This window comes from Poecilia formosa, unplaced genomic scaffold, assembly GCF_000485575.1.
Source record: "Poecilia formosa unplaced genomic scaffold, Poecilia_formosa-5.1.2 Scaffold62, whole genome shotgun sequence".
NCBI classification, from domain to species: Eukaryota; Metazoa; Chordata; class Actinopteri; order Cyprinodontiformes; family Poeciliidae; genus Poecilia; species Poecilia formosa.
This window is the reverse complement of record NW_006800001.1, coordinates 621,516-649,209: the sequence shown is the minus strand read 5'-3', so window position 1 is coordinate 649,209 and position 27,694 is coordinate 621,516. Positions and strand designations below refer to the sequence as shown.

At 39.1% G+C, this 27,694-nt stretch overlaps 1 long non-coding RNA gene across 1 annotated transcript; it reads right to left on the bottom strand.

Annotated features, from left to right (window-relative positions):
* Positions 1 to 654: 654 nt before the first annotated feature.
* Positions 655 to 25,165, bottom strand: LOC107836474 (uncharacterized). The gene is made up of 4 exons (XR_001662378.1): positions 24,408 to 25,165; positions 23,079 to 23,083; positions 8,207 to 8,217; positions 655 to 665 (listed from the first exon to the last, which is right to left on the bottom strand). It is a non-coding gene; the product is annotated as an uncharacterized LOC107836474 (long non-coding RNA).
* Between the last annotated feature and the right edge of the window lie 2,529 nt (positions 25,166 to 27,694).

Here is a 27,694-nt window from a genome sequence, read left to right as displayed (position 1 = left end):
GCAAAAGTATCCGCACCGCTTGGAGTTTCAGCTCATTATTTCACGTTGGACCCACTAGACGTCAGTGTGTTTCACTGGAGGTTTGTGTGCTGGTTAAAGTCAGAGCAGCACACGGCGGCGCAGTGAAGGAAAAATACTTGCGGTTTTCCAATGACTGGTGAAGAAGCGTGGAATGGTTGTTGCACGCAGAGTCTTTCCCATCTCGGCTGCTGAAGCTTGTGACTCATTTAGTGTAGTCACGGTGACCTGGTGACCTTTCTCATTAGTCTCCTTCTCAGCGCTCGGGTCAGCCCGATTTAAGCAGGTTTGCACATGTGCCACGCTCTGTTTTTTGATGATGGATTTAACTGAATCCCACGAGATGTTGGGTCCATCCACTGACTTCTACTTTTCAATAACCTTTTCTCCGATTTACTTGGGGCGTTATTTTGTCTTCACGCTGTAATAGTAGCCAGTTTCACTGATTAACCAGTGAATGGACCTTCCAGACACAGGTATGCTATGGTCAGTTCAGCCACACCCAATACACTTAGGTGATCTTCATTCACCTCAATGTGAAACAACCGTAATTCCCAAAACTCTTGAAAATACCTAAGTATAAGAAGCACCAACCTTAACAAGATTAAAAGTACTACATTAGCCACAGTTGTCTATTAGCCACAAGTCTATGTTGCCACAAATTGCAACACTGGGTCATTTACTCTGAAAGATTTTTAATTTTTAATAAAATATGTACTGGTGACACACATAAAAATGTATTGTAAATTAATTTTTCCTAACAGTGTCTCAAACATGACTGCTGAAAAAAAAAAAGAAGAAAGAAGTAGCCTACTGGGAAAAGTCATTAATGGCTCTCTGCGTCTTCCTCCTGCGCACTAAAACCACTGAAGTCGTCTTCTTCAGTATTCAAATTGAACAGCCTCACACACACTCAGTCTTCCTTTCATTGTTGCTGTCAATGTCACATTTGTCTTCAGGCAAATTTGCCCTTTAGCCTGTGCTGTCCTCTTCATCACGCAGCGTTCCAGCCTTTCGAAACCCTTTGTTTAAGCAACAATGCTCAAAAAGCGTGTGAAAAAAAAAAAAGAAGTAGAGGCTTATAGTTTAGAAATGACAATTCAGTAGACCTCTGATGAATTAGGCCAGTCCCTTACAAGGGACAGAATATTTGAGCATTCATCTTTATAATACATATTTTTATTTAATCGTATTTTGTAGAAATTTATTTTCACTTTGATTCAAGGTTTGTTAAATCTTGTAAATTTCTTAATCAAAAAGGCAAATTCTAAGCAGCCCAGGCTTGCATTTTACATTAACATATTACATTAATATCTACAGCCTTCTTGGTGTGCTCTTCAGAACAGCTCTGGTCTTTTATTTTTCTGATCCATGTTCAGAGTGCCACACATCAAGCTGCATGCTGTTTTTTTTTAAAAGGCTGAATGTCAGATGAGAAGCCACCTTTGATACTTAAATAGGTGCAAACATGACCATAATGCAACGTGGGTTCAACAAATGAGCATGATTTTTGAATATTTTGGTGAAATAAGCAACACATTGTTTGTTTTACTATGTCACAACGTGGAGGTATGCAGTTGTACATTAGACAGTTGGTTTTAATCAAATTATATGACCTCATCTGATATTTTTTATATGTTTTTTAGCAATGATAACATTGGGCTGAATATTTTATTGCAAAGGTCATAATCACGCTACTGTCTTCTGTGACGTCTGACACATATCTAGCACTGCTTTGCCAGCTCTCTCCGTACACCTGTCACCCCTTTCCAAGCTTCCTAAGAAAGGTTAAATAAAAGATGAAAAAAGGAGGCTGACATCTGATGGAAGTGAAACCTCAGGGTATCATTCATAACTCCACAGAGCGTCACATCTGGCAGTCTCTTGTAGATGGTCTCGCTCAATACTCGGCACGCTCTGCTGTGGAGGTGTAATGATCTCACACGGAAAATTCTTTAGCATGTTGAAATGCATAGTAAAAGGAGCATCTTCCTAAGACGTCAGCTTGCGGAAATGCCAGAAACACCGTGGACTGAGATGTTTTTAACAAACGAGTTTAAATCCCATGTGCCATGTCGTGCTCTGATATCTGGTAAGAATCATTTAACATTCTCCTTTGTAACATGGTGCAAATTCGAGGCTAAACTTGACTACCACCGCACAGCAATATCCTCTTGTTAGTGAGTTTAACTAGGAACCATGCAGCACTCTTAACTTCCCTCCAGTTTCAAAGCAGTCCCTGCACTTTGAACCCACAGACAGAGGATGCCTTTTTTTTTTTTTTTTTCCTGCAGCATTATCCCTGCGCTTGCAACTTTGTGAGTACTGCAGGCACATAGTTTGGACTGTGTGGGCGAAATTCACAATATGGATGCCTGTTAGACATACATACCCTGACACAAGGTACTGCTCACGAAGGTTTCTGAGTGAAAATTACATGGAAAGCATCTAACTTGCAGAAAAAAAACCTGAGCTGGTTGAGAAATTTTAAATATTTCATCATACAGAATAAATGCATCCATTATTACGGCCTTTTAAAAATAGTCGATCAAATCATGTGCACTTGCACGCTTGGAGGAAATTCTGTACGTAGACACACAAACTAGAGGACAAGAAAAATTTTGCCTTCACAAAAATAATTTGCAAAAATAATCACGTTCCTTGCAAATTTCTGAATATTTTATTATCCAGAAACTCCAAACATATTTTATTGAGATTTCACATAAAAGACTGCCACAAAGAGCATTATTGTGCCAAAAACGTATTTGGATGTTTTAACCTTTTGTTGTTTGTACAAATTATTATTATTCACATGTTTTTAACATTCTAATAAGGATTATAGAATTGTATAATTATAATGTGAGGACATTTGAAAAAACATTTCAAGTCAAAGGGTGTAAATACTTTACCCAGGCGCCCTTTAAAATGGGGTAAATAATCACTTGATCCTCTTCAACCCAGCCAGCATTCTGGCACCTAGACAACACATAAATGCCTTTGTGACACACAAATCAATCAAAAGATACAAAGGCTCACGTTTGCACCTCGAACAAAGGCGACAGGTGCCTCAGCCACAACATGAGCGAGAAGCATCTGAACGAACAGAAAAGGCCCGCACACAACAAACGAGCCGGCGATGGAGTCCTGCAGTGTGAGGGGCCTTTCTGTTCATTTGGATGCTTTTCACACAAAATCACTCAGTCAAGTCAATTACATATCCTTTCCACCTGATCTCATTTGGCTATATCTATAAAGCCCGCCTGTCTGCAGAATCAATTTTCTTAATTCCAACCTGAAGCAAAACCAGAGAACTGTCAGAGCACTTCAGGGACAAGAGTTTCGTCTGGTTAAGGTTCTGACTCGTCAATCTGTGCTGGCGAGACGGCGCCGAACCACCCGTGGATCAGTACTGGTCTAGGCTCCGGTGGTAACGGGTGTTTTATGTGAAGAGAAGTGGGGCCAACTCCTCTCAAGATGAGTTTAAAGCCTTGACTTTTTTTTTTTGCTCAGTTTGTAAAAAAAAAAAAAAAGTGAGCTTGGAGACAGTGTGGTTATATGTTGGCCTCACATGGCATTCACCTCATGACTTTCACAAATAAGATCAAGAAAAAAGTGCTTAGAAAAAAAAATCTAGGAGGGGATTTAAAATTTTTTTTTTAACATGTAACCACACATCTGCCCCCACCTTGTCATCCACCAGAGGTTGCTGTTGCGTCATTAAACACCCAATGGCACAGATCCCTCTTTTTACACACCGTGGAATGGTAAACATAAACAGCTGGCCTAAGATATAGTGAAGAGAAGATATAAATGCATGCAGACAGAGTTACACTGCAGCACCTAGAAGAGAATTTACATGTGGGTGGAATGCGGTCGTATTTTTCATTTGTCGACTTTGCAGTGAGAAAACGTTGAGTTTAAATTCTATTACTACAACACTGCTATGAGAAGTGTTAACATTTCTCGTTACAAGGTTATCCTCATCGTCCTTGTAAATTCATCACCACTGATTGAACATAGATGAGAAATGTGTCGTTTATCACATTAACTATCATTCAAATTAGGGTTGTGAATTCTGATTCCCTAAAACTACTAATTTATTTGTCAAGACCATATTTGTTTGAGCAGCTGCACTTTTGGAGGATGGTTTTGAAATTCTGTTGCAGATCTTTGTTTCCTCAAATCACCTGTGGGTTTCCTTCTTCGTAGAGCGGCACGCTGAAATAAAAGGATGTAATTTAATCAGAGGAACCTCGATATTCAGAGTAATTGTTAAATTATTTTCCTCGCAATGTTATGCCCGGAAGTGCATTTCAATTCACACAGAAGTGTATGTTCTCCAAACAACATTTTTGTGTGAAAGTGTGCTCCAGCGTTGGCAGGAGGAAATGAGTCATATTTGCCAAAAATACACATCTTTGAAGTCGGAATTAGCCTAAGGAGATGTAGTTTTCCCTCAGACGAGCGCAGTCATCTGTGGTTGAGCAACAACTGCGCGTCTCATTGATATGATCGGAGAAGCAACACAAACAAACTCTGCATTCCCAATATTTCACTTTCGTCTCAGGCCTGCGGTTCTGATGGCAGATCAAACTGCGGCTCATTAGACTTTCTGTTTCTGTTCTGCTGAGTCGTGAAGCGCCACGTCCGCTGCCCGTATTTGGATATCAAGTGTTATCTTTATTAGTAGTTTTAATGCATAAATCAGGATTGCCAGGAGCAGGTACTCCCAAATATAAAAGGCAAAAGAATATGTTTTGGTTTGATCAGCTGCCAGGTTAAATATGATGCGGCACAAAACTCAATACGTTTTATTTGAATTTGATGTGATAGAACAGCAACAAAGACTAAAAGGAGTGCATGAGAAGGATGTTTTTCCACAGTTCTCTGCAAAGAAAAATCTGAATAGTGTGGCATGTGTTTACGCCTCACTTTACTCAGCCCATGCCTCTAAATAAAATCCATTGCAAACATCTAAAGTCACCTATGAGTAAATGGAGAACACTGGCGTATAATTTCTTCAAAGCATAAATCCAACTTTTCCTCAGAAGTTTGGTAGAGAACATTAGTGAACAAACAGCATCATGAAAAAATGGTCAAATCTGAATAAAAGATGGACTCAACCAAATGCAGAGGAATCCTAGAAGAAAACCTGTTGGGAGCTGCAACAGACAGAGAAAGGAGACTCAGGTGGAGGTTCACTTTGTACCAGGGGAACGGTCCTAACCGCACAGCCAGAGCAAACCATGTCAACAGTGACATGGTTTGGATCAACACCTTTTGTATTACTAACACCATATGATTATCTGTGGCAGGACTTGCAAGTTGTTTTTCACAGATCCTCTCTTCCCAAGGAAGAATATGCAAAGCAGGTGGACCACCACCTGTAATTGCTGTAAAACAGGGTAATACAAAGTCTTAACTTGGAGGGATTGCATAGAATTATTCAGATTTTTCAAATAAAAAAAATACCATAATAACAAATCGTCCTTCTTCCACTTGAACATTTTCAGCATTTATTTCAAGTTGCCTACATTAAAAGTGTGTGGTTACTCTGTATGCATACTGCAAGGCTCCTGCATGCCAGCTTGTCCAAAGAAAGGAAATTATTTGTTTTACATCCATCAGATATGTGAGCCATAAGATATTGCTCTAAGCATGGATGAGGGAGACTTGTGATGTCCTGCATGTCTGTTTAAAAACGTACTTGACCAAAACGAATGTTTCATAAAATTACTCGTAGCACGGTGATGTGTGTGCACAGCATCTTCGTGGGAATAAGGTAGAGAACTTATCTGTGTAAATGTGACTTGTTTTAATAAGTGTAACACTATGATGCCGTTTACTAAATGCTGCTTATTTCAGTTGCTACATATTTGTCTCTCTTTATTCCTTCTGTTTCAGCCAGAAATGATTTGTTATTATCCTTCCTCTCCATTAGTGTGGTTTTGATGGCATTTCTCTAAACCCTTTGGGGTTTTGTGGTTTCCAGTTTAATTACTGAAGAAATGTTGGCATACATCCACTCAGTATCTTTATGCAGCTTTTGATTTGTCATTGAAGTAAAAGGCTACTTTGATCATTTTCAAGGAACCTAAACTGCACTTGACCATTTCTAGTTCAACATTGTAAATATGTGCACATGTTAAAACCTCAAATTAACAATTCTGCATGAACTTTTACATTTAGGGAACCTTTATTCTTTGCATATAAACCCTCAGACATAGACAGCATTTCCAGCGCTATCTTTTTAAACACGGATTGAAATATTCCAGTGTGTTTATACCACAGTTTGTTCTTGGTTTAGCATTTATTTGAAAAAGAGGATTCTTAGATTTGATTAAATCCATTCATCCTATTATCAGATTAATATTGTTTTAGTTCTTTTTTCAGAACGGGGTTCATCAGGGACTGACTGTTTTTGTTCAGAATAACAACCATTACTCTTTGTGATTCGTAACTAAAACTTGCACTTACAGAAAATTTTTCACAAACTCTCATCTGGTCCCACTTTATTGTACTTCATCAAGCGTATTAACCAACCTCTGCTCTCTCTGGTTCACACAGCTCTGATTTCAGATATATCAAAGTATGTCGCTGCTGAGCTTGTTCCTGTAATAGATGTGCAGATACGCACAGTGAAGTGTGATTCACTGAATGATGGTGCAGTCTGAACGAGGCGACCTTGCAACTCCTGGGGCTGCTTGACCCAAATTCAGAGCTCCATTTTCCTGTGAAGGGTACCACACAGGCACAGTGAGCAAAGCAGGAACAGGGTGATAGTGTGTGCATCCTTTTTCATTTAATAAAAGAGGTTACCTCCATAACTCTACAAGCTGATCAGTGATGATGGTCAGTATGTTCCTAGTAGAAATGGAAATGTACCCAGATGGCGATAAATGGTTTTCTGCAGAATTAAAATGTAGATTGTTGTGGTTTTTTATTTATTTATTTATTTTTTTTCCCCCGCAAAGAGCGATAGAAGGAATAAAACGTCGACAACAGAGGATTCAGGAAAACTGTGCTTGTTGCTGCATGCCCGCAGATTCACACAAAGGTTTTATCTATCCAAGATGAACTCCCCTCTCATTCATCGCTAACCCCTCCTTCTTTTCTTTTCCCTCCACCCTTCCTCCAGGGATACACCTGTTGCTCGGGTCATGGCAGCTCACTCTCCAAATTTTGGGGGATTTCCAAAGACAAGGAGCAAAGATGATTCTCTTCTGGTAACCGATCACAAAACACTACCAGGTAAGTTCAAATTACTCTTCATTTTCTTCTTTGGTCTTAGTCTCAGTCTTTTTTTTTTTTTTTTTTTTTTTGCAAATAATGGTACTCGAATAACAAAATCCTTCTCAAATGACACTTTAATTTGGTAAAACTTTGAAAATGGATCTTTCAGATTTTATCCACCTGAAAAAAAATTTATTTTAGAGCATTAAATGAGTAAAGCAGAGGCTGTCTGTGTACAGACTGCTCTTTCTCGTGACATAATGGCTGTATTCCTGTTTTATGGCTGCTCATATTTGAAAAAGTTATGTTTTATGGATTTGAAAACAAAAATTACATTAAACTTAATGGTTTGAAAGTGGTACTGCTTCAAGGTCACAGATTTTTTTTAAATTTTTAAACTATACTTGTGGTCAAATGAAACAACTAAAGGATAAAAGATTAAAAATTGAAACAGAAACTTCACAACAGTTCAGGTTAAAAACCATCTTCAGGGATTACAGAGTTCTTTGAGCTCTTCATGCGTCTGCAGGTCAAGCATATCCGTATGAAAAATGTACCTTTTACTTATTACAATTTTAATTATTACTATGTTTTTGCTCAGTTATGGTGGCGCAACAACAAACAATTTGTTGTTAGCTGTCAAAGCCAAACTAAAGGAAGCAAATACACTCGCGTTCCTTTCAGTTTTGTAATTTTCCTAAATCGTCGTTTATTTGTTTCTTCTTGATCTGCGAGGGACTCTTATGCTTTCACGTGGTGAGACGGATAAATAAATGAGTTGCTTTAAGTTTCGAAATGTCAGGATACCATATAGCGTTATAAAATGACAACGTGAAACCTGTTCGTGTTTGACTTTTAGACAAAGCAAAGAAAAACACAAACGTTTTATGTATGTCTGAGGATAATAAAAGTGGTTCTCATGATCCTGGAGGGTCCCGGCAAACCAAAGCCTTACCAGTTTCCCAACTGCGCAGTTCAAAGTCTGTCCCCTGTAAGCAAGTCCCACCTGTTGGTCGGGGACATTGACGGACGGGTGTGCTGTTTTCTTTCTAGACTTGCAAAATATGTTGAGTCATGAAGACCGGAGGTCTTGACCTTTCTGTTTCCTGTGGCCTCTTCCAGGATCAGCTGCCTCTGTTACTTGTTACGACACCTAGCTCTTAGTTGAACTCTTCTGGGTAAAATTTGACGTTTCTTCTGTTCGTTCAGGCTAATGGATCTAATAAGTAGTAGACGACGTTTTAACAAAATTGCTGCTTTTTAACCAACCTGTTTTTTTCAGTGCCTCTTGTTGTTATGTACTTATAACAACCCCGGCCTTCAAATCCCTAACACTTTTCCTTTTAATTTGGGAATGCAGATTTTGCAATTTGACCGGTTAAACTACATTCAGGAAATGTACAAATGGTCTTCTACTTGTTATTTTAATGAACATACAGAGCACCATGCTGTTACCTTCTTAAATATCCTCTTTTTGCTTCCAGCAGACACACTGAACTAAATCCCTGTCAAAACAAAATGCTTTTAACTGCTTCAAGAAAGGAAATCCTCAGAGTCCTGAGTAAACACGGGCACAGACAGGTGCGTAGGGAAGCCCTCTGAAACACTGAACGACACAGAAATGCGCATGGTTCTTTAAAATCAGTGGCGTCCGTCCTTCTCATTGGAATTTGGAAGAAAAGTCTGGGAGGTCTCGGGTGTGTGTCCCTAAATTCAAACCCACACCTGCGTGTCACGTAGACGTCGAGCTGCAACTGTAAATACTTTGTGTGGTTTGCCGAATGTCCAAAATGTTCAGCTTGTATTTGATGAAAGCTTATTGTTGATCTAGATCTGGACCTGAAGGAAGGGGCGTTTAAGACCAGCATATAGAACATTACCATAATCTATGTGATGGATGACAAGAGCGTGATGAACCCTCTTTGGACTTTTTTTTGTTATAAGAAATCAGTAACTCTGAGCATTATACTAATCCCAGGGACTTACTTCACTTCAGTGAGGAATGCTGCACCTTTATTTACTTAGGTTCCCTTTTAAACTGCACTGTAAGAAGCAGCCTGGGCAATTTCATGCAGTTACATCAGCTGATTATTTGTTGTGCAATGACTAGAAGCAGAAGAATGAGCAGCTAGTGAGGGTGGAAAACCATTTTAATGCTTAATAAAAACACACCTACCACTAATTCCTATTGGAAATATGAATGTCTGACATGAACGTTTCTCTGGGTACGAATTTAATGCGCAATGTTCATTCTGAATGGGGAGAATGTGCTTGAGGTGAGCTGCAAAGCCGATATAAATGAATGAAAACTGTTGCATCGTCTGTCCAATTATGGATGAGGTGCTCAGTTTGTTCCTCAAATCTTAATTTTTGCTTGGACAACTAAAAATTACGAATACTTGGCTTAAAGTTTCTTCCTTTAAATGATAAAACATCTTACTATAAGCGCCGTAGAGAGCTACCATTGTGCTGCTTTTTATGCATAAGCCAAATTCAGCAGTGCAGAAAAACAATGGAGAGGAACAGACGACCACTTTATGCACATTATGGAAAACAAGATTTGAAGGTTTTTATATCTCATGCATGTCATTAAATCGTATATTTAAGAGTTACACAGTTTGCTTGGTCAGCACTAGAGTTCGGATGAGGATTCAGTTCTGCCTAAATGAATTTGATGATCTGAAGGAGTGAACTTTGGTTGTTTTAAAGCGGGCCAAACAGAACTGCCGTGAAAGTGCCCTTTGATTCAGGTCATAGGAACTGGATGTTCAGGATCAGTAGAGGTGGATTTCTGCTAAACAACTGAGGGGGGATCGACAATAAGCCTGGACATCGTAAACATCACAAACAAGAGAGGAAGATCAAGGGTAGAAAACCACTAAACAGAACCTTTATGGCACCTATCATGGAAACATTTTTTCAGAATTTTTTTTTTATCTGAGTCATTTAACCAGTTCCTTTTAAAACACAATTTTCCCCAAAGGATGATAAAATAAAAATTGATGATCTGGTCGTAAATGTTGATGTGTGTGTGTCTTTGCTTAAAGCCTTGGAGCTGCAGATGTGAGTGTCAGATTAATTGCATGCATGGCTCCTTACTTGTTTATGCACACCCACACATTCTCTCCCCCTTTCTTCCTCATTTTCTCTTTTTTGAATTGACAGATGTGCGAAATGCTGGCAACCTAGTCCTGTTTGGGGGGAAAAAAAGCATTGTTTTATCTACACCACTGAATCTGAATTTATCAGTCTTATTTTTGAGGCAGTAGCCAACAGTATTACCTTCTAGTTCACAAAAAAAAACAAGTTTTCATGGAGATATGACGATATGGAGATAGCATTGCCTAGAAGGAAACTGAGCTTTACTTTTGTTCTCTTTTACTTCAGATGTTTGCATAGCCTCATTTAATCCTATAAAACCAGGTAAATGTTTCTGCAGAAAAAGCTGTGTGTGGCTTAACTATGCCTGGATGAACATCCCAGTGCAGCCAGGCTCAGGTTTCTGCTCCATTGGTAATAATACCCTGGAAGGAGGCAGGTGAGAAGAAGGTCATGGTATTACTGCAGCTGAGTCATGATGCCATCTGGATCAATTTATCTTGTCAGTTAAAATGACTACTTTCAGCTGGCAGCGTCACTATCACGCCTTGTCTGGTCCTGACTTATTCCAGTCGATCAGTTTTAGGGGAGACTCTTGTGTTTCAGACATAGAGTCAGCTCTTGCTTACTTGAGATGCTTCAACTTTAAGAAAAGAAAAGTGTCAAGTGTGTACACAGCTTTCTGTCTTAAGAGGCAGCGTTTTCCACTTCTTGAAATCCTGTCCTTCAGTGGCTGTTAGAGTTAATGAAACATGACACCTAGTGGTTGTGAGCATGAACTGCAAGACCTTATTTTAAGAGGTCAGAGGTTAATGTGTATGTGTACTTGGGTCTATTTTTAAAATGTTCCTCTAGATTATGCACATAATAATAATAATAATAATAATAATTAATAAAAAACCTCAAAAGTGTAGCGTACATATATTTTCCCTTTTACTGGCCCAAGGACATCTGATAAAACCAAAATGTAAAAATTTAGCCTACGTGCAAAATGCTGTGTGTGGTGGAAACCCAGTAAACCATGTATCAATGTGTAAGGATAGCCCAGGACCTAAGTCCAACATAAATCCAAACACATAAAATGCTGAAAACCTTGTGACATTTTTAAGTCCACCCCACTTACACCACTTCTTTGTGTTGATCTATCACAAAGAATCTCAATCAATATGAATATATCATAAACATGCAGCTGCAAAGTGGCAAACTGCGAAAAAGACAAAGGAATATGTTTACTCCTGCAAGACACTGCATAATATTCTGGGCTTCACTCTCTAATTTTATCACCCTGGCATAAATCCTCCTCCAGCTGTTCAAAGCAGTCATCCTCGTCACTGTCAACCCATTGCTGTGGCCTCGTGGGTTAGTTGCAACATCTTCTGCATTCATTCCCACAAACCAATGAAAGCAGAGACACAGGGACAACCGAAATGAAGGCAGTAACTCTAATCTAGTTTTACATGAGCACATGTGAGAAGGAATGCAGAAACTGAAAAAAAAAAGATCTGAAAGAATGAGTTGCTTATTCAAGATGACAAGGGATTTCAGAAGGTGAACATTTTTGATGTGCACACACACACTCACACACACATACATACACACACACACACAGAGATAAAAGAGTTCTCAATTTTGTCCAGTTAAAGATACAATTATGAAGTGATAAATCCAATTAGATCCTGTAAATCACCTCTGCGTGCTGGAGGCCACTCTCAAACAGCTGCTTCTGGACATTGACCCAGATACCCATTTGTTAGCACTTCCATAGGTTTATATATAGGCTCAGCGATGTTGATTGTATTCTCATGTTGTGTACATTTGCACCGCTACTCTGTCTGTTTTTTTTTTTATGTGTTGCCTGGGAAACACTTCGTGCACAACAATAAAAATGGCCGTAAAATTATTACTGCGTTCACAATTTGATAAAAATAAAGTCTAACGATATAAAGTTGAACAAAAATGGAGAAACCAAGTCGAATTTCAGAAGGAATTACTTAGTCAAAATGCAGTATTTATGAGACAAGTAAAAAAGAAAACAGCTGGGGAACTCCAAAATCAGAAAAGCCCTAAGAGATTGGCAATGGAAGAGATGCGATCCCAGGGAAAAAACACAAATCCCCAGAGACAATGATGAGACAGCTGATGAGACAGATACTGGCAAAGACGGAGAAAAACAGGGGTGTGGACAGCTGACGATTTAGATTTTCTCACTTGTGGCGACTCTGTGGTCTTTTAATAAAACTCGGGTATTGTCTCGTGGTCTCTGTGTTTCCCAACACCACAGTTTACGCACATGTCAAGTTCATTAAAGCAGCTGTTTAATTCATTGCTGCTGGATCCGGTTACATTCCACTTTATTATAAAAATTCTTTTATAAATAAACTCTTCGGCTTCCTCCTACTGGCCGGTTTTCTCCCCTTCTTTTGCATCGGGTAGCATTTTTCCCAACCTCGGTGAACCGCGATGTGTTTACTCTTGACTGATCACGTGTGACAGAAAGCATGGAGACGTCCCCTCCAGGCTGCCTCTTTCTCTCACACACCTGTTGTCCTCAGATTAACCTAAAACAACACTGTGTGTGTATGCAGCAGTTTGCCTCAGCAAGCATGCGAGCTTCTCTCCGTTTCCCATGGCCCGTGGCAGCAGGCGGTGTTTTCAGATACAGCTTTCCCCAAACACCATTGTGTCAACAGCGGGGCTGACCCAAACATCTAAAGTCGAGGATTAACCATTACATGCCGCCTCGGTGTAGTATTTGTGGGCATTCTTGCCACTTCTTCAATCCAGTGACCTTGTGAAAGTCACTGGCCTTGATTTAGTTTAGGATAAAAGTTTGTGATTTAGTTTTGCCTTGAAGAGAAAAAGGAAAGGGATCAGGATGGCGTTCTCAAGCCTGCAAGCTTCTCGCTTTTCCCTCCAAATACAACAACGGTCATGACGGGCAAACATTTGAATTTTACTTTCATCAAAGTGAAATGTTACATGTCTCCAAAAATGGAGATTTGTATCACTTAGTGCATTTGCAAATAGAAATTTTGCTTGCTATATATATTGATTTTGAAGAAATTGCTTGGTGAATTTTCCGAGAGCCTCTGGTCTTGCTGTGGAGTTTAAAGAAAAAACTTGAGCCATCAATTAGAAGGTAATCTTTAACTCAAGGTGGAGACGGAAAGGGGGGAAAAAAGAGCGAGGGACTTAAAGTTTCCAAAACACATTTTCTCTGCCAGCTTCTCACATCAGAACCTGCCACAATAAAAGCACGAGGCCTGCTGAATTTTAGCTGCCTGTCCACACAGCTCTCATCGTCAGTCCTTCATTGTAGCTTCGGACTGATGGGTTGGGGACTGATGGTTTCTGTTTCAAATAGTCTTTTATTTTTTACTTTTTTTTCTACAATTTTGCTGGCTAGTCTGAGAGCTGTTGTGAATTTAGCTCTTGCTTTCGACTCTGAACAACTACCAGCTGTGGCCAGCTGAGACTAAACCTCACTCTCTTTGAAACAACGAGGATTCAACCAAAAACATGTGTAACTGGTTAGCTTTGATGCTTTAGTTGACTGCCTAGAGGGATTCACATGTAACAGTCACTGTTTTTTTTTTTTTGTCAGAAAAACACACCTCTTTTGCATCAATACTCCACAGAAAAGGGATGATCTCAGTGTATGTATTTTAAGACCATCTCTAGGCAAAGATCTTGTTAGAAATAATAACAAGAAGGTTTTTTTTTCTCTGCTATTTGAGTGTCTGGAGTTCATTTGTATCAGAATTTGATGTTAAGTCGTGACAAAGGTAGATTAAGCCCTAACAGTTGGCGCTAAAGCAGTCTGTTTCCAAATGTGCATTTTGGGATTAAAAAAGCACAAGGATGGTATTATCTGAATCAGGCACATAAGGACCTCAGTGTTTTAGTGTGTTTATTCAGTTACAGCTCAAAAAGAATGGCTCAATTTCTCTTTTCCGAGTGAAAATGTGATGTTTTATCATGAAATCCCAATGGAAACAATGGTGTTAAATGTGACAGCAGTTTAAAGTGAAAGAAGACAACAATGAAGTCATTCAGCTGGGATGACTGAAAATATAACAAACACACATGAATACATGAAGGCAAATGAAAGTCAAGTATAGACAACAACAAACATGCCCAGAATCCTGCTGACATCTGGAATGTTGCTAACTGTGCATTCTTTTCAGGAGACGCTGACGTTTTCTTCGGCAACTCAATGGAACTTTCTACTCTAAACATGCTCCTCATTGGCTTTTAAAGGCGCCAAATAAACATAAAAACACCCCACACCTACTAAGTGGACAGATAAGACGCCCAAGACACATACTGCTTATGTTTTGCGAAAGCACATGTCAAATACCAAACCTTGGTTTCCTGCAATCCTTACATGAAAAGACTAAGCAGGAAATTATGTCACAGTCACAGGCTCAGATCGCCAGACACTGATAAGGTTTCTCCTCCTGGGAAAGAGAAACATGCAAGAGATAGATCCCTCTTTTGTCCTTTCATCATGTCCCATCAAGATATGTAAAAAGCTACCCGGACATCCTTCATGGAAGAAAAATGTCATATCAATGTCAAAGAGGCTCTTATGCAGAAATCTATGTGAGGCATTGCAAGATTACAACTCTTTACTTGAACAAGGCCCTAAAACTAGCAAAACTCTTTAGTATGTCAACGCTCCAATATTAATATAACACCATAAAGGGGTAAACTGGTATTACTGCATAGCTATCAAAAATAACTCCAAAACAAGCATAAACCCACAATTCACACAACAACCATGACTTAGAAACTACCATTAGTTTCCCCCAAGCTAGCTAATCTCCATACGTAGCATGAGCGGCAAAACTATCATAAAGCCTCCAAACTAGCATAACTTCATGATTTACACACACCCCCAAATACACACAATTTCTGACATGCAAACAGCTTATTGCACCTCAAATGAATTAACCTAAACGCTAAAGACTTGTTGTGGTCAGATAATAGATCCATAAAATAATCCTGGGAGTAGATTGCCAGGAGGCATGTTAGTTTTCCCAGACTTTTAATGGCCGCTGCTATGAGTATGTGATGTAGGAGTCATTCTTTATAGACTGTCAAGACATTCATTGCTATTTCAGTCCGTATGGGAGCTCGTGTGGGTAAACGCCGGTTTGATGTGAATCCTCGAAGGGGTCCGAATTACGTTTTTTTTCTCCGGGGGATTCCTGTCTCATCAGGAAAGAATTGGACATGGAGCACGAGGGAGAGTAGTTGGAGCACTCAGGTTCTCAGCTGTCTGTGTTTGTGCACAGAAGTGTTTATGGAGGGCTTGTGTGTTTATGTCTGTGTTTAATAAATTGCAGAACATGCACAAACCGGTAAGGGTGTGTGCGGCAGATTTCCTGTCCGGCCATATTTCCGGTACTATTGACGCTTAATCCTTGTGTACGTTCCTCTGTCTCAGTTTTGTCTGGTGCACAGTGTGTGAGTTATTTATGTGGTCTCCAATCCCCACACTCACTGACTCATGAAACAAAGATCTGCCCTTGATGGTGTAGATGGACAGCACATCTGGATTCCATGGGCAGAAGTGTATGCGTGCGTGTGTGTGTGTGTGTGTTGAGGGGAGAAAGGGGGCAGACTGTCTCCTCTTCCTGAAGAGAAGACAGTGAGCAATACTCTGAGACAACAATTTGTGCTTGTTGCTGGTGGTCAATCTTCTTCTTTTTGTTTCTCAGTGCTGCTTTTGCCCAGTCGCTGTCTTATATTTAAGTCATGAACACTGACATTAAGTCAGAAAATGGCTGCCCGCAGTGCTTTAAGTGTCGTTCTGGCTTGTTTTGTGACCACCTGGACGAGTCTTTAATGTGCTATTGAAGACGTTTTGGTGCACTGAACACTTATCCCTACATTAATCACTGTTCCTTGACCATGGTAATTCTTGATTTAAGAAAAGCAGTTGTGTTTTCACAAAGGGCAAGGTTGATTTGGGTAACTTTGTTCCCCTTAAAAATGAATGAATGAATGAATAAATAAATAAAATAATTAAAAAAACTTCTTGTTTTTACTTCGCATAACTTTGCTCGATGATCTGAAATGTTTAAGTGTGACAAAAAAAAGAAGCAAAAAACAGGAGTGATCCTACTTTGAAAATGCTTTTCAGTGTACTGTACGTCTTATAAATCATGTCACACCAGTGCGCCTTGTGGCTTGGCTAATGTGAAAATGTTTATTTGTTTGTCCCGGTGTGACATTCAATGACAACGCTATTTGATTCTAGCTCTTCATGGCATGATGAAAGAGAGACAATTCAAAAGCAAATTTCAGTGGCATGTAAATAAAACTGTGTAACTCATAGAATATCAGTTTCACAGCTTAGGGATAAAGGACAAATTAGCTTCAACAGAGTGCGAAACAACTCAGACTGAAGGGGGAAAGTTTTCTTTTAATACTTTCAGCTGAAACCTTACCTGAATCTTTGATGAAAAGAAATATTATGTTTCCTCAGATTTTATTTTTTTTTTTGTGTGTGTGTGGAAATATTCATGGATTTCCATGTAATTTCTGGAATTCAAATGGATAAACACTCAGAGGTGGAGGCCAGCTGTTAGCGAACCACCAGAATCACATGCATTCTCTGGGCTTTAGCCCAAAAAATAAATAAATGCTGGCCTGTCAATCTTTTTACACATGGAAAGCCACAATAGTGAATTCTTCTGCCTGCAATGGCAGCAGGTCCTGCCTGGGTTTCATTCAAACCTAATATAACTTGCAGCCTATGGTCGGGGCATATACAGTACTTTCCTCTGATCTTATGCAGCGGTATGACGGCAGTCCTGCTTGGCTTGGACCGCGGCAGGGAACCTTCTGTGGTCTCTTCTTTTGACGCTGGGCTAACGCAGGTCAGTCTGCCCGGCGGACAACTGCTGAAGAGAGGAAATGAGAAAGCCTCGAGCAGACAGTGGAAGTCTATGAAGTTAGAAGAGAGAGAAGAAAGACTGACTTAGCCTCCTAAAAGCTGTCGGGGAGTAAAACACAAAGAAAAGGGGCCAAAAATGAGGGGCTGGATTTCTGCAGATCTGGGCCACAAAAAAAAAGAAAAAAAAAAAGAAAAAAGGTGCACTTCCTTCAAAGTGTGCTGATGCATGGGGAGGTTTGAGTGCACGGCAGAATGGGATGTGGAAATGTTTTGATTCCTATTTGGAGTACAGTTAACATCCAGCGACTGTTTCTCTGAATGCTTTGTGTTTGGGATTGTGACATATTGCGTCTGCGGGTGTGTGATAAAGCATGCGCGATAAAGAGAGAGAGAGAGAGAGAGAGAGAGCAAAGAAAATCTCTGAAAAGCCTGGAGGGGGATTTTCCTCTGAAAAGGGAGCGCTTTTCTCCTCCCCCTCCCTGAACTCCTTTCCCCCTCTCGCCCCCCCAACCCGACGCTCAGAGGAGCTGGGGAAGTGAACTAGAAGTGAAAGAGGAGCTGGAGGATCAACAGGCAGCTCAGCAATGCACGTCTCTCTATTCCACAAAGTTAAAGTGCGTGAAGAATGGGGCTGACTTTTCTTCTTTTTCAATCAAGTCGACTCACCGTCATGCGGATGCTCTCCAGGCAGTCTCCGGTGGGGATATGCTAAACATGGCAGGTCTCCAAGCGCAGAGCCAAGTGGAGCTAGGTAAAGAGGATTATCAAGATCCAAAAATGAAGAAACTTTCTGCCCGCTAGAGGAGGGGGGGGAAACTCCAGCAATCATGGTAAAGTATCATGGAAACGTCGCCTCCTGTTTGTCCTTCCTGTTCATTGTTGTTTTGCGGTTAAAGCGAGCAAGTGCTCCACTGACCCATTAACTCAGACCTTGTGTTTTTGTTGGACAAGTCTGCGGTTTTGCGAAGCATTTGTGGGTGAAGTTTAGCAGCCATGAATTGTTTACCCGCAGATCCTCCCCGCCAACAAAAATAAATAAATCACCACGAATAACTTTACTTTCTTTTGCATTTTGACCGAGCTCCCAGGATCACCGAGTGTATTGTACCACTTCACCTCACTTGCTCTCTAGGTAGTAAAACTTATCCTTACAGCACACAAAGTCTGCACAGTGTTGTTGTAACCACGCTCAGTGAAGGTTTTTGTTGTTGTTGTTTTCTGAACTCACTTGGTGAGACAGCTCACAACATCTGAAGCTTTTCAAGTATTTGCCTACTGGGAAAGAGAGAATGAAGCTCATTGTCTTTTGTGTTAAACATTTGAATCCTTTTGGGCTTAATTGACGCAGAAACCTCAGGATGTTGAGCACCCTTTATCTGATTTGACTCCTTTTTATGTGTTCAGTTGTGGCTCTCCAAAAAGTATCCACACCTTTTTTTTTTATGAGTGGTTTAATCCCAGTTACAGCACTGTTAATTTAACAATAACAGGTCAGCCACATGATGGGAACGTTTTTATTAACCTGTGGTAAAGCAGTATCTTACAAAAGTATGCATGCCTCTTAAATCTTTTCCTATTTTGTCAAGCTACATGCAAAAACCTTTGGGATTTGATACCCTTTAAAAAAAAATCCAATGCAACTGGCTGCCTTCAGAGTCTGCATGTGCATGTGTTTGTGTGTGTGTGTGTGTGTGTGTGTGTGTGTGTGTGTGTGTGTGTGTAACGTGACTCAATTATAGCAGAGGTAAGGCGACTTGTAGGAGCTCTGGAAGAGTTGCAGCGATCCCAAGCTAATGTGAGAGAATCATTTAACTATTAGTAAAGGACTCTACCAACATGACCTTTCTAAAAGAGTTTCAAAAAGTCCAGTAGTGACAAAGTGACAAAAAGTCTAGTTTTTAATTTTACACAACTGTCACAAAGACGGCAATAAAAAAAATAAAAAATAATGTGGCAGAAGTTGTTCCAATCCAATTTGACAAAACGTTCAATTTCTGGCCAAGGTGCAAAACACTGTGGAGAAAAAAAAAAGTATACGTCACATTTAGCATCCACAGTGAAACACAATGGTGGCAGTGTTATGCTATGGGGAAGCTTTTTTTTTTTTCAACAGGGACAGGGACGCTGGTCAGAACTGATTGGAAAATTGATGGAGCTAAATGCAGAGAAATCCTGCTGGAAAATCTGTGAAAGGCTCCAAAAGACTAACAGAGAAGAATGGGACAGAAGTTCAACCTCTGTAAAATCACTTATGAAATTGTTGTTCATGGACCATCCCCATCCGATCTGACTGAGCTTAAGATATTTTGCTAGAAAATTGGGCAAAACTTTCTGCATCTAAGTGTACAAATCACTCAGAGACATACACGAAAATACGTTTGACTATGACTAAAGTCTGAAGTAGTTTCACATTGAATCAAGAGGGCTGACAACACAAAGATCCTGTTCTGTTCAGATTTTTTACTCTTAAGGAATCCTGCAAACCATGCGTCATTTTCCTTCAACTTTGTAGTCGTGCGCCGTTTCGAGCTGATTTACAATACAATTCCTACCAAATGTTGTTTGAATTTAACAAAGTGTAAGATATATAAGCGTATTTTGCAAGGTAACTGTAACCTCTTTAACTTCCTTTACTGAAAGAAACATCTGAGTTGATGAATCTCAGTCAGACTCCTTATCAAAAGATTGAGTCAAAAGTCTAGACTGCAGTTTATCTGCCTCCGTATCCATAACTGCATACTTGTTTAACCAGCGTTCAGGCCCAAGGCTGTTTGTTTTGCTTAAACATGAGTGATTTTTCCCTTCATGACCACCCTGACTTACAGTCATTTAAACCTGAAGAGTCTAAAGCATCTGATTACTGCACCGTGTATGAGCAGGGCTTTCTATGTTGGGTAAACACTTAACAATGGAACAAAACCCAGATCCCTTCTCACTGGTGTGCACTGTACCTGCACTCGGTTACGGTTTGACATCCATTAGCAGCGGTCTTTCATTCAGGAGTATTAAGTAAGGTCAAGGACTTTCTTCAGCAAATCTCAAGAGAAGAAAATTTTGTTCCATTTCCTTGCTAGAGATATAGATTAAGTGCAGTAATAACCTGCTGTAAATGAGCAGTAAGGTTTTCAGGTCAGTCAGACATGATTATTCATTATTTATTTGTGTTAAGTCATCAATTGACACGAGAAAGAAAAAATACACAGAATGCAGTTTGACTTATGGTCTGTATATTGTAACCCGACTTCATGCAGTCACAGCTGCAATCCCCTCTCACAGCTATTAGTGAATTCCTGCTTTGGCTAAAACAAGTCACATCACATCTTTTCACATCATTTCACTTCCTTAATTCTGAAAACGCCATCCCTGGCTTTGCTTGCTCTGCATTCACTTTGCAAAGACCTGCTGAGAAAATAAAACTAAAAAAGTTTGGAAATTATTCTTAATCTTGTAATTAAGATATTAATATCAGAAATCTGTGGCTTATTTGTGATCTGAGGTTTTCCTCTTGCTGATTTCAGATTTCTTTTTAATAAACAATCTATTTTGCTCTGAGTGGCTAGAAATTATTCATATAATTATTTATATTATGAGAAAGAGGAGGCCGCGTGTGTGTAAGAGTAAACAAACAATTTGATGACAGATAGTTTACATTTTAAATTATATATTACATTAGTGGTCAGTACAGTTAGCGTTGCTATTATTACTAACACAGTCACTGTATTTATTCCCTAGAGAATGTAGATTCTTACCGTTGACATTTACGAAAGGTTGCCAACATTTAATCTAACATATTCCACAACATATAGAGCTTGAAACTAGAAAAGGTTTTCAAAAACTTTAATTTACCCATTCATGATCCGTCCTGGTATTTAGAGAAAGTTTTGCTCTTTCTGTCTCTCTCAGTGTAAATAAACCTCAAACAGGTAGACATTATAAATAGTTTCTTCAATTTCTGTGATCGTCACACCTCACTGATTCAGACTTTAGCTGACATCAGTATCAACCTCCACACCGAAAAGTGTTGTTTCTATTACAACCTGGTAGTCTTTTCTGTCTGAATAGTTATTGTAATTTGCCCTGTTCCAGCAGCATGTGCCCCTCTGCTACGACAAAAAGTTTTACTAATATTTATGTTAGTTCAGTTTTTCAGTAATGCTAGCGGCACCATGCTAAGTTTACCATCAGCAATGAAACCATGCTGAGCTTGAATCGGTCAAAAAATAGTCATAAGTCTTATTTCTTAGCCATTTTTAAAAATAAAATATGGCTAAAATTAAGGGTCAGAAAATTGCAGATGTTGTGATACATATAATCTGTTTGTCCCTGGAAATAAATTATAATAAATCTGGTTTCTGTCAGTTAAGTCAAGATACAAGTGATTTCTCTTGTATATTGGACAATTCATTAATTTTACATAATTGCAGCTGTAGGAGCCACGGTTTGTTACATACTGTATAAAATATTTTTTTCCCAGTAACATAACAAATAACATTCAGTCTGTTACAGGGTTAGGTTTTCAGATTTTATGTTTATTTTGCGATTATCCATAAGTGTTTGCGTGAACACGATCTGTGGTTCAACACCGGATATATACATGTACACTTACATGCTAAGGTTGTCAGATCAAGCTACTCAGATTTTATTCTTTTTTTTCATATTCTTTGCTTGATTGTTGCGCCGTATCATTTTCCCCACCACTGATAAACCCACAAAGCAAAGGCTTGCCACATATTTTCAAAACCAGAGCAGAGCAACGTATTCATGGGAAAATCTTCATACTCTGACTGTCAGTGTACAGCATGTAGTAATCAAACACAGAGAAATACGTTGGAGCTATTTGGCATTTCCTTCCCATTAAAATTCACACAGGCTACCAAATCTTTTCGTAGTACATTCACAGAGAAATATCTAAAGTTTATCTTCAGTGTTTGCCAGACTCTTTTTCTTTTATCTCGAGGTGTGTTCTGGCATGCTGCTGGTTTTCACCAAACACCTTTGCCAGGTCAATGTATTTTTTTTTCTTCCATTTTCTAGTTGAGCAACAGATGATATGAAAGTAGTTTATTGAGCATTTCATAACATCTGGTAGCCGTGCACACAATGGGAGCATTTTTGAAGCACTTTTTTGACTTCATACTTGTTCTGAATTGCAGCTGTGAGTCAGAGATTGTTTTCTCAAAAGAGACGACAGCAGATATTTCAGCTGGATCCTGACACATTGAGCTCATTGTTTTGAGACAGTTTCAGAATGACTGCCTGTTGTAGTATTGTTCAGACCCGTGACATTTCCAGTCTACATGCTAAACTAGTGTGCACTTAAACTTCTAGATATTATATATCACAGGATTTTCACCTTATAAACAAGTTTTACATTACATCCCAAAGATTTGGCAGTTTATTTTTTTCTCTTTTATTTTCCACTAATTTCAGATTCCTACTGAAAAACAAAATGAGCAACATATTAGTGCCTCCTAATAAACAGAGATGTGTTTCTATTGACTATTTTTATCGGTTGAAAAGATTTCAGATGGCAATTGACTCTGCTGAGTTAAGCAGGAGACAAAGCTGTCTCTTTACTAGGCAGAAGACACTTAATGTGAAAGAGGGATGAGAGACACTGGCCGCATGTTTTTGATTACATGAGTATGACTAATCCTGTCGTTTTGATTACGACCACAATTGCTCTGAGACAAAACCTCATTTCAAATGTGGTTTGCATGCGAAACCAGTTATAGAGCAGGTTTTTTAAGCCACATGTAAAAAAAAATCATGCTGAGTCAGACATGGAGAACCAAATGACTCACTTCAAGTCTGCACTCACTTTACCTGAGTACAAAACGTATTTCCTCTTGACTGTGGTTGTTGCCATCGCAATCCAAACGATTTCCTGGTAAGCTGCGTCATCTTATACTTTATGAGCTTGGGGTCATTTATGCTTCACCATAGGCTAAATCCTCAAAATGCAGCCGTAACGATACGACGACCTCATTAAGTGGTACGGTAAATGTTACTGGCACCAAAAGATGAAATGAGATTTTAGCCATATTTTTGGGAAGACTATAAATTCTCTCTCGCTCCCCGCCTTCCCGTTTTATTCATAAACAGTATTCCAAAAAATAAAAAATCCATCATCAGCAAAGAAAAACCCAGACAAAGGGCAGTTAAGTCTAACACCTACAGGAAACAATAAGCCAGATGAAAAGTTTGGCATTATCAGTGGGAAAAGTGATGTCACTTTTGTCACGTTTCCTATTTTGCCATGTATGCTAGCACACTGAAACGGAATGTGGAAAAATATTTTGTTGAACATCAATTCCTGTCACATCTTTAAAGTATGTGATGCATGTCTTTTTTTGGGTTGCGCATGTGTATCAGTATCAAAGGTGTGGAATTCAGCTTCCTGCTGCTTCAGGAAAGTTTTGCTTTTGCCATTATTTTGTCTTTTTTTGTTACTTGAGGGTTAATTGGCGATTTCAGATTGACGTTTAATGTACAATGTCAGATAGATAAGCTGAATCAGTCAAAAAGTAGGTCAAACCATGTATTTCAGTTTTAAGAATTATGCATGCAGGTGTAAGTGAATTGTCATCACTGATGAGGACATAGCACAGTGTGACATTAAATGTTATCACAACAGTGTGGCTGGGATATATAGTAGCTATTAAGCAGTGGCAAATGTCTTATAGTTCTCACAAATCATAATGTCAGTTTCTATTTTCCACTGAATACTGCAAATAATCACCTTCCTAAAATAATGGCCTATTTTTTTTTTTTTTTTTTTTCTTTTTGCAAAAAAATTAAAAAAAAAAAAAAAAGGCAAAAAAAATCACTCTGAATTAAATCATTATTTTAGGAAGGTGATGAAATGCTGCCATACAAACATGATGAAAAGTGGAAAATGTTTTGCTGCTAATATATTCCTTTTCATCTCTGTTATGTTAAAAATATGAGTCTAATATTATAACAAGATGTCAGGCCCCTTTAATACGCAAGTTTTAAATCTCCGCCTGGATGTCTCTGCTTATTTTAATTGTACGCAGTTCTTTAAATGTCTTGTGAATAAATATATTTGTCCATTTACCCATAAAAACGGGAACTTCCAATATCTAGCAAGGTATTTTCGCAAAGTACCATCTATTAAAAGAGCGACCCTCAGATTAATTTCACCCCCTGCTCCGGCGGGAGTGAATTTACCGTAATAACCTGATATTGGCTGGAAAGAGCAATGTCTCCCCTTTCAGAAACCGTTGGAAATTTTCAGATAGCGCCAAGTGTGGCGGAATTACGGTACTGCAAATTTGGCTGGACCGTCGGCGATCCGTTCGGTCTGGAAGGGTTAAAACACACATCTTCACATCTGGGCCTGTGATAAAAGCTACAGTTCACTTCATCAGACATAGTTAACTGCTGCCAGCATATGAATATTAAGAAATATCACAAACATACAGTCTAAAAGGGAAATCACACAAGGGAAGCACTTCAGAGTCCAAAGCAAAAATGAAGCTTCAAGTTCAACTTTGGGCTCCAGGGAAAACATCTAACTTCCAAATCTGAATTTGTTTATTGGCTGACAAAGTGAGCAGTAAGGCAAGTTAAAGCAGGCACAATATTCCCATAAAAAATCTGTATCGGTTACCAAATTCTCTTTATTAGTGCTGACCTGGTTAGCTTTTGGGCAGATCAACAAAACCAGACAGGGTGAAACCAGGCGGTGTCAAGTACTTTACGGCACATCTTTCCTTAAGTGCCACTTTTGCCTGGAGGTGGAATGAGAGCACACTCTGTTCAAAGGAATTTTAAGAGCCAATCGACAGGAAAACATAAACAAAAATCCTTTCAAAATGTCACATCAAGAGCTGCTACAACTTAATTGAAGTCAATCATCTTAACATTTATGTTCTAGGCAGTTTTTCTTCTCTAAGCTTTAATCGTTGCAGCAAATGACAAAAAAAAAAAAAAACTCACTGCCAATGCATGCCTGACAGGTTGTTTATACTGTGGCTCAAATATGAGGTGAAACTTTCTTTAGCCTGAGCCTGGGGCGGTGTGCTCCAACCTGCAATTATTTGCTCACTAGCTAACTTAGCAAAAGGACGGTGGGGCTAGAGGCTAAAATGGTGGGGAAGAAAAAGAGAAAGCCAACTTTTAAAACAAATGCCTCCTGTCTATGCTGGCTTGCCCGTTTAGGTCATACCATGACCTTTGCTGGAGCCTGAAGCTCCTTCTAGAGTTTAATCACTGGCTGCTTTGGACAATAGCAAGAGGAAAGGGAATCCCCGTGTCGTGAATGTGAAGCGGAGGCAGCGGGGGAATGTGGTCGGCTGGAAATTGATCAAAAGCAACAGCCTCTGCAGAACCAGATAGAGTTTGGGATTTATGCCTGACTGAATGCTCTTCAGTGTCTGACCGTGGGAGTAAATAGTTATTGTGAGCAGGGCAATGGCTATGCTGATGTGCTGGACAGTGTAAAAACAAAAGTTAGTTAAGCAGTGACATAATTTGATCCTGATAGAGTACAACAACTCAAATACACTGTTAAGCAGACTTTAGCGGTGCTCATAACAGTTGCATATTGGTGTGTGATACTTGGTGACGGACTGTGTGAAAACTTTGTATCGTCTTCAGATGTTTTGCCCGCAGACACCAGTGAAGTGAGCAAGCTGATAAAATGGGGTCAGTGTGGCACCATCTATTGTAGTAAATGATTTTATTGGGAACTGTCATTTATGCTTTTCATGACTGCCAGCCTTGTTTGCGTAAAATCTGTTTTTTTTATTTGACTTGCTGCTCTACAGTTTGTTTGTTGTTTAGTACTCAACCCAGATCGTGCTTGGATCTGTCTCCTTTCTTGACTCCACACCCGCATTGCTAATATTTCCAACACTGCTGTAACTAGGACTGTGATTGCAAAGTGTGCTTGCTGTTCGCAGACATCTTTTTCCTCAAACTTTTTAAATTTTACGGATTCGTTCACGCTTGCAGTTCATGTCTGTCATAAGGTGGAGTCTGTTTTATTGAGATGCATGAAAACAGTCAACCTCCCTCCCTTCATTTGGCTGACTGGACTTTCTGAAGTGGATCCAGCTGAGCTTTGCTCGGTAAATCTCAGGAGGTTCTACCTCATATATTACTAGCCAAACCACCCACAGTCATGACTTCCAGTAACGGAATTTTATTTTTTTTTTTTGCTATTTTAGCAAGGGTAGCAAAACAGGGGTTTATATTTCATGTCATGAGAAGTGCAGGCGATTAACCCAAAAATGCTTATCGAGAGAGTAGAACGTGTTTTAACAAAGCTCTTTTTAGAATAAAATTGACTAGTACAGATTTGAACAAAGTATTTTAGATTTTAGCTAGAGCTGTTTGTTTAAATTACATGCTAACTTTGTGAGGCAGCTGCAGCGAACATTATCTTATACATGCAAAATGATTCTTCTCGTCACAGTTCTTTTTCCCCCAAACTTAAAGTATTCGCCTTTAAGCTTGACTAGACTCGTAGTTGCAGCTCACACCTGTTTTATCAGATGAAGCAACTAGAAAGCTCTGCCTGAGACTAATTTGATGAAACATGCTGTCACGGTATTGCAAGAGCTTTTTGCACAAGATCCCATCCAACCCTTACACATTACTGAATACAAATGGGGCAAATTATTTTTTTGTCCAACGCTGCCACCAACACTAAATGTAGAGCACTAGATAAAACATCACAAAAATGTTTTATCTGGCAGTATATAGCAATGAGATTTATACACAAGTGCTTGTAATCTACATGGAAAAGAAAACAACAGGCCTTGACTATCGCGCAGAAGACCAGATGACAGTGCACATCTAAAATAGGACTTTAAAATCTCTCTTCATTTCAAAATACATTTTTTCTACTTGTAAAATATGAATTGTTCCCTCTCTGTGCATTGATCCTTACATAGCTTAGGTTTATTAAACACCTAGATGTTAAAACCTGAGTTGAAAATTCTTGACTAGGGTTCCAAACATGGACCGTCTAACATCTGTTTGGTTGCCTTTTGAAGGACTCTAAACCTGACTGTTCAGTAAATGGAACTGTAACACTCCACTTTGAAAAAAACAAAGACAAATGCAGACAGATTTTAATCAATGCCTTTTAAAAAAAAATTGCAACCATTGAAAAAAATTAAATCTTTTGGACATATATTTAATAATGTTCAGACTGACTACATCTTAATCACAAAAGCCAGAGATCAAAACTAAGTCTGAGACATGAACTCACACCACTAATCAGGTTTTAAAGCTGACTGGCAAGAAAACTTCAAATCTCATTTCTGACAGAGTTGGGAGAGGCTTGTGTAACAACACTAGGGACATAAAATAGACTGTTAGTGGTTCATAAATATATTTTATTTCTGGCCATTTGTATTTATGTCAAACTGGACTCAAGTACTTTGGATAACTTTGAAATTT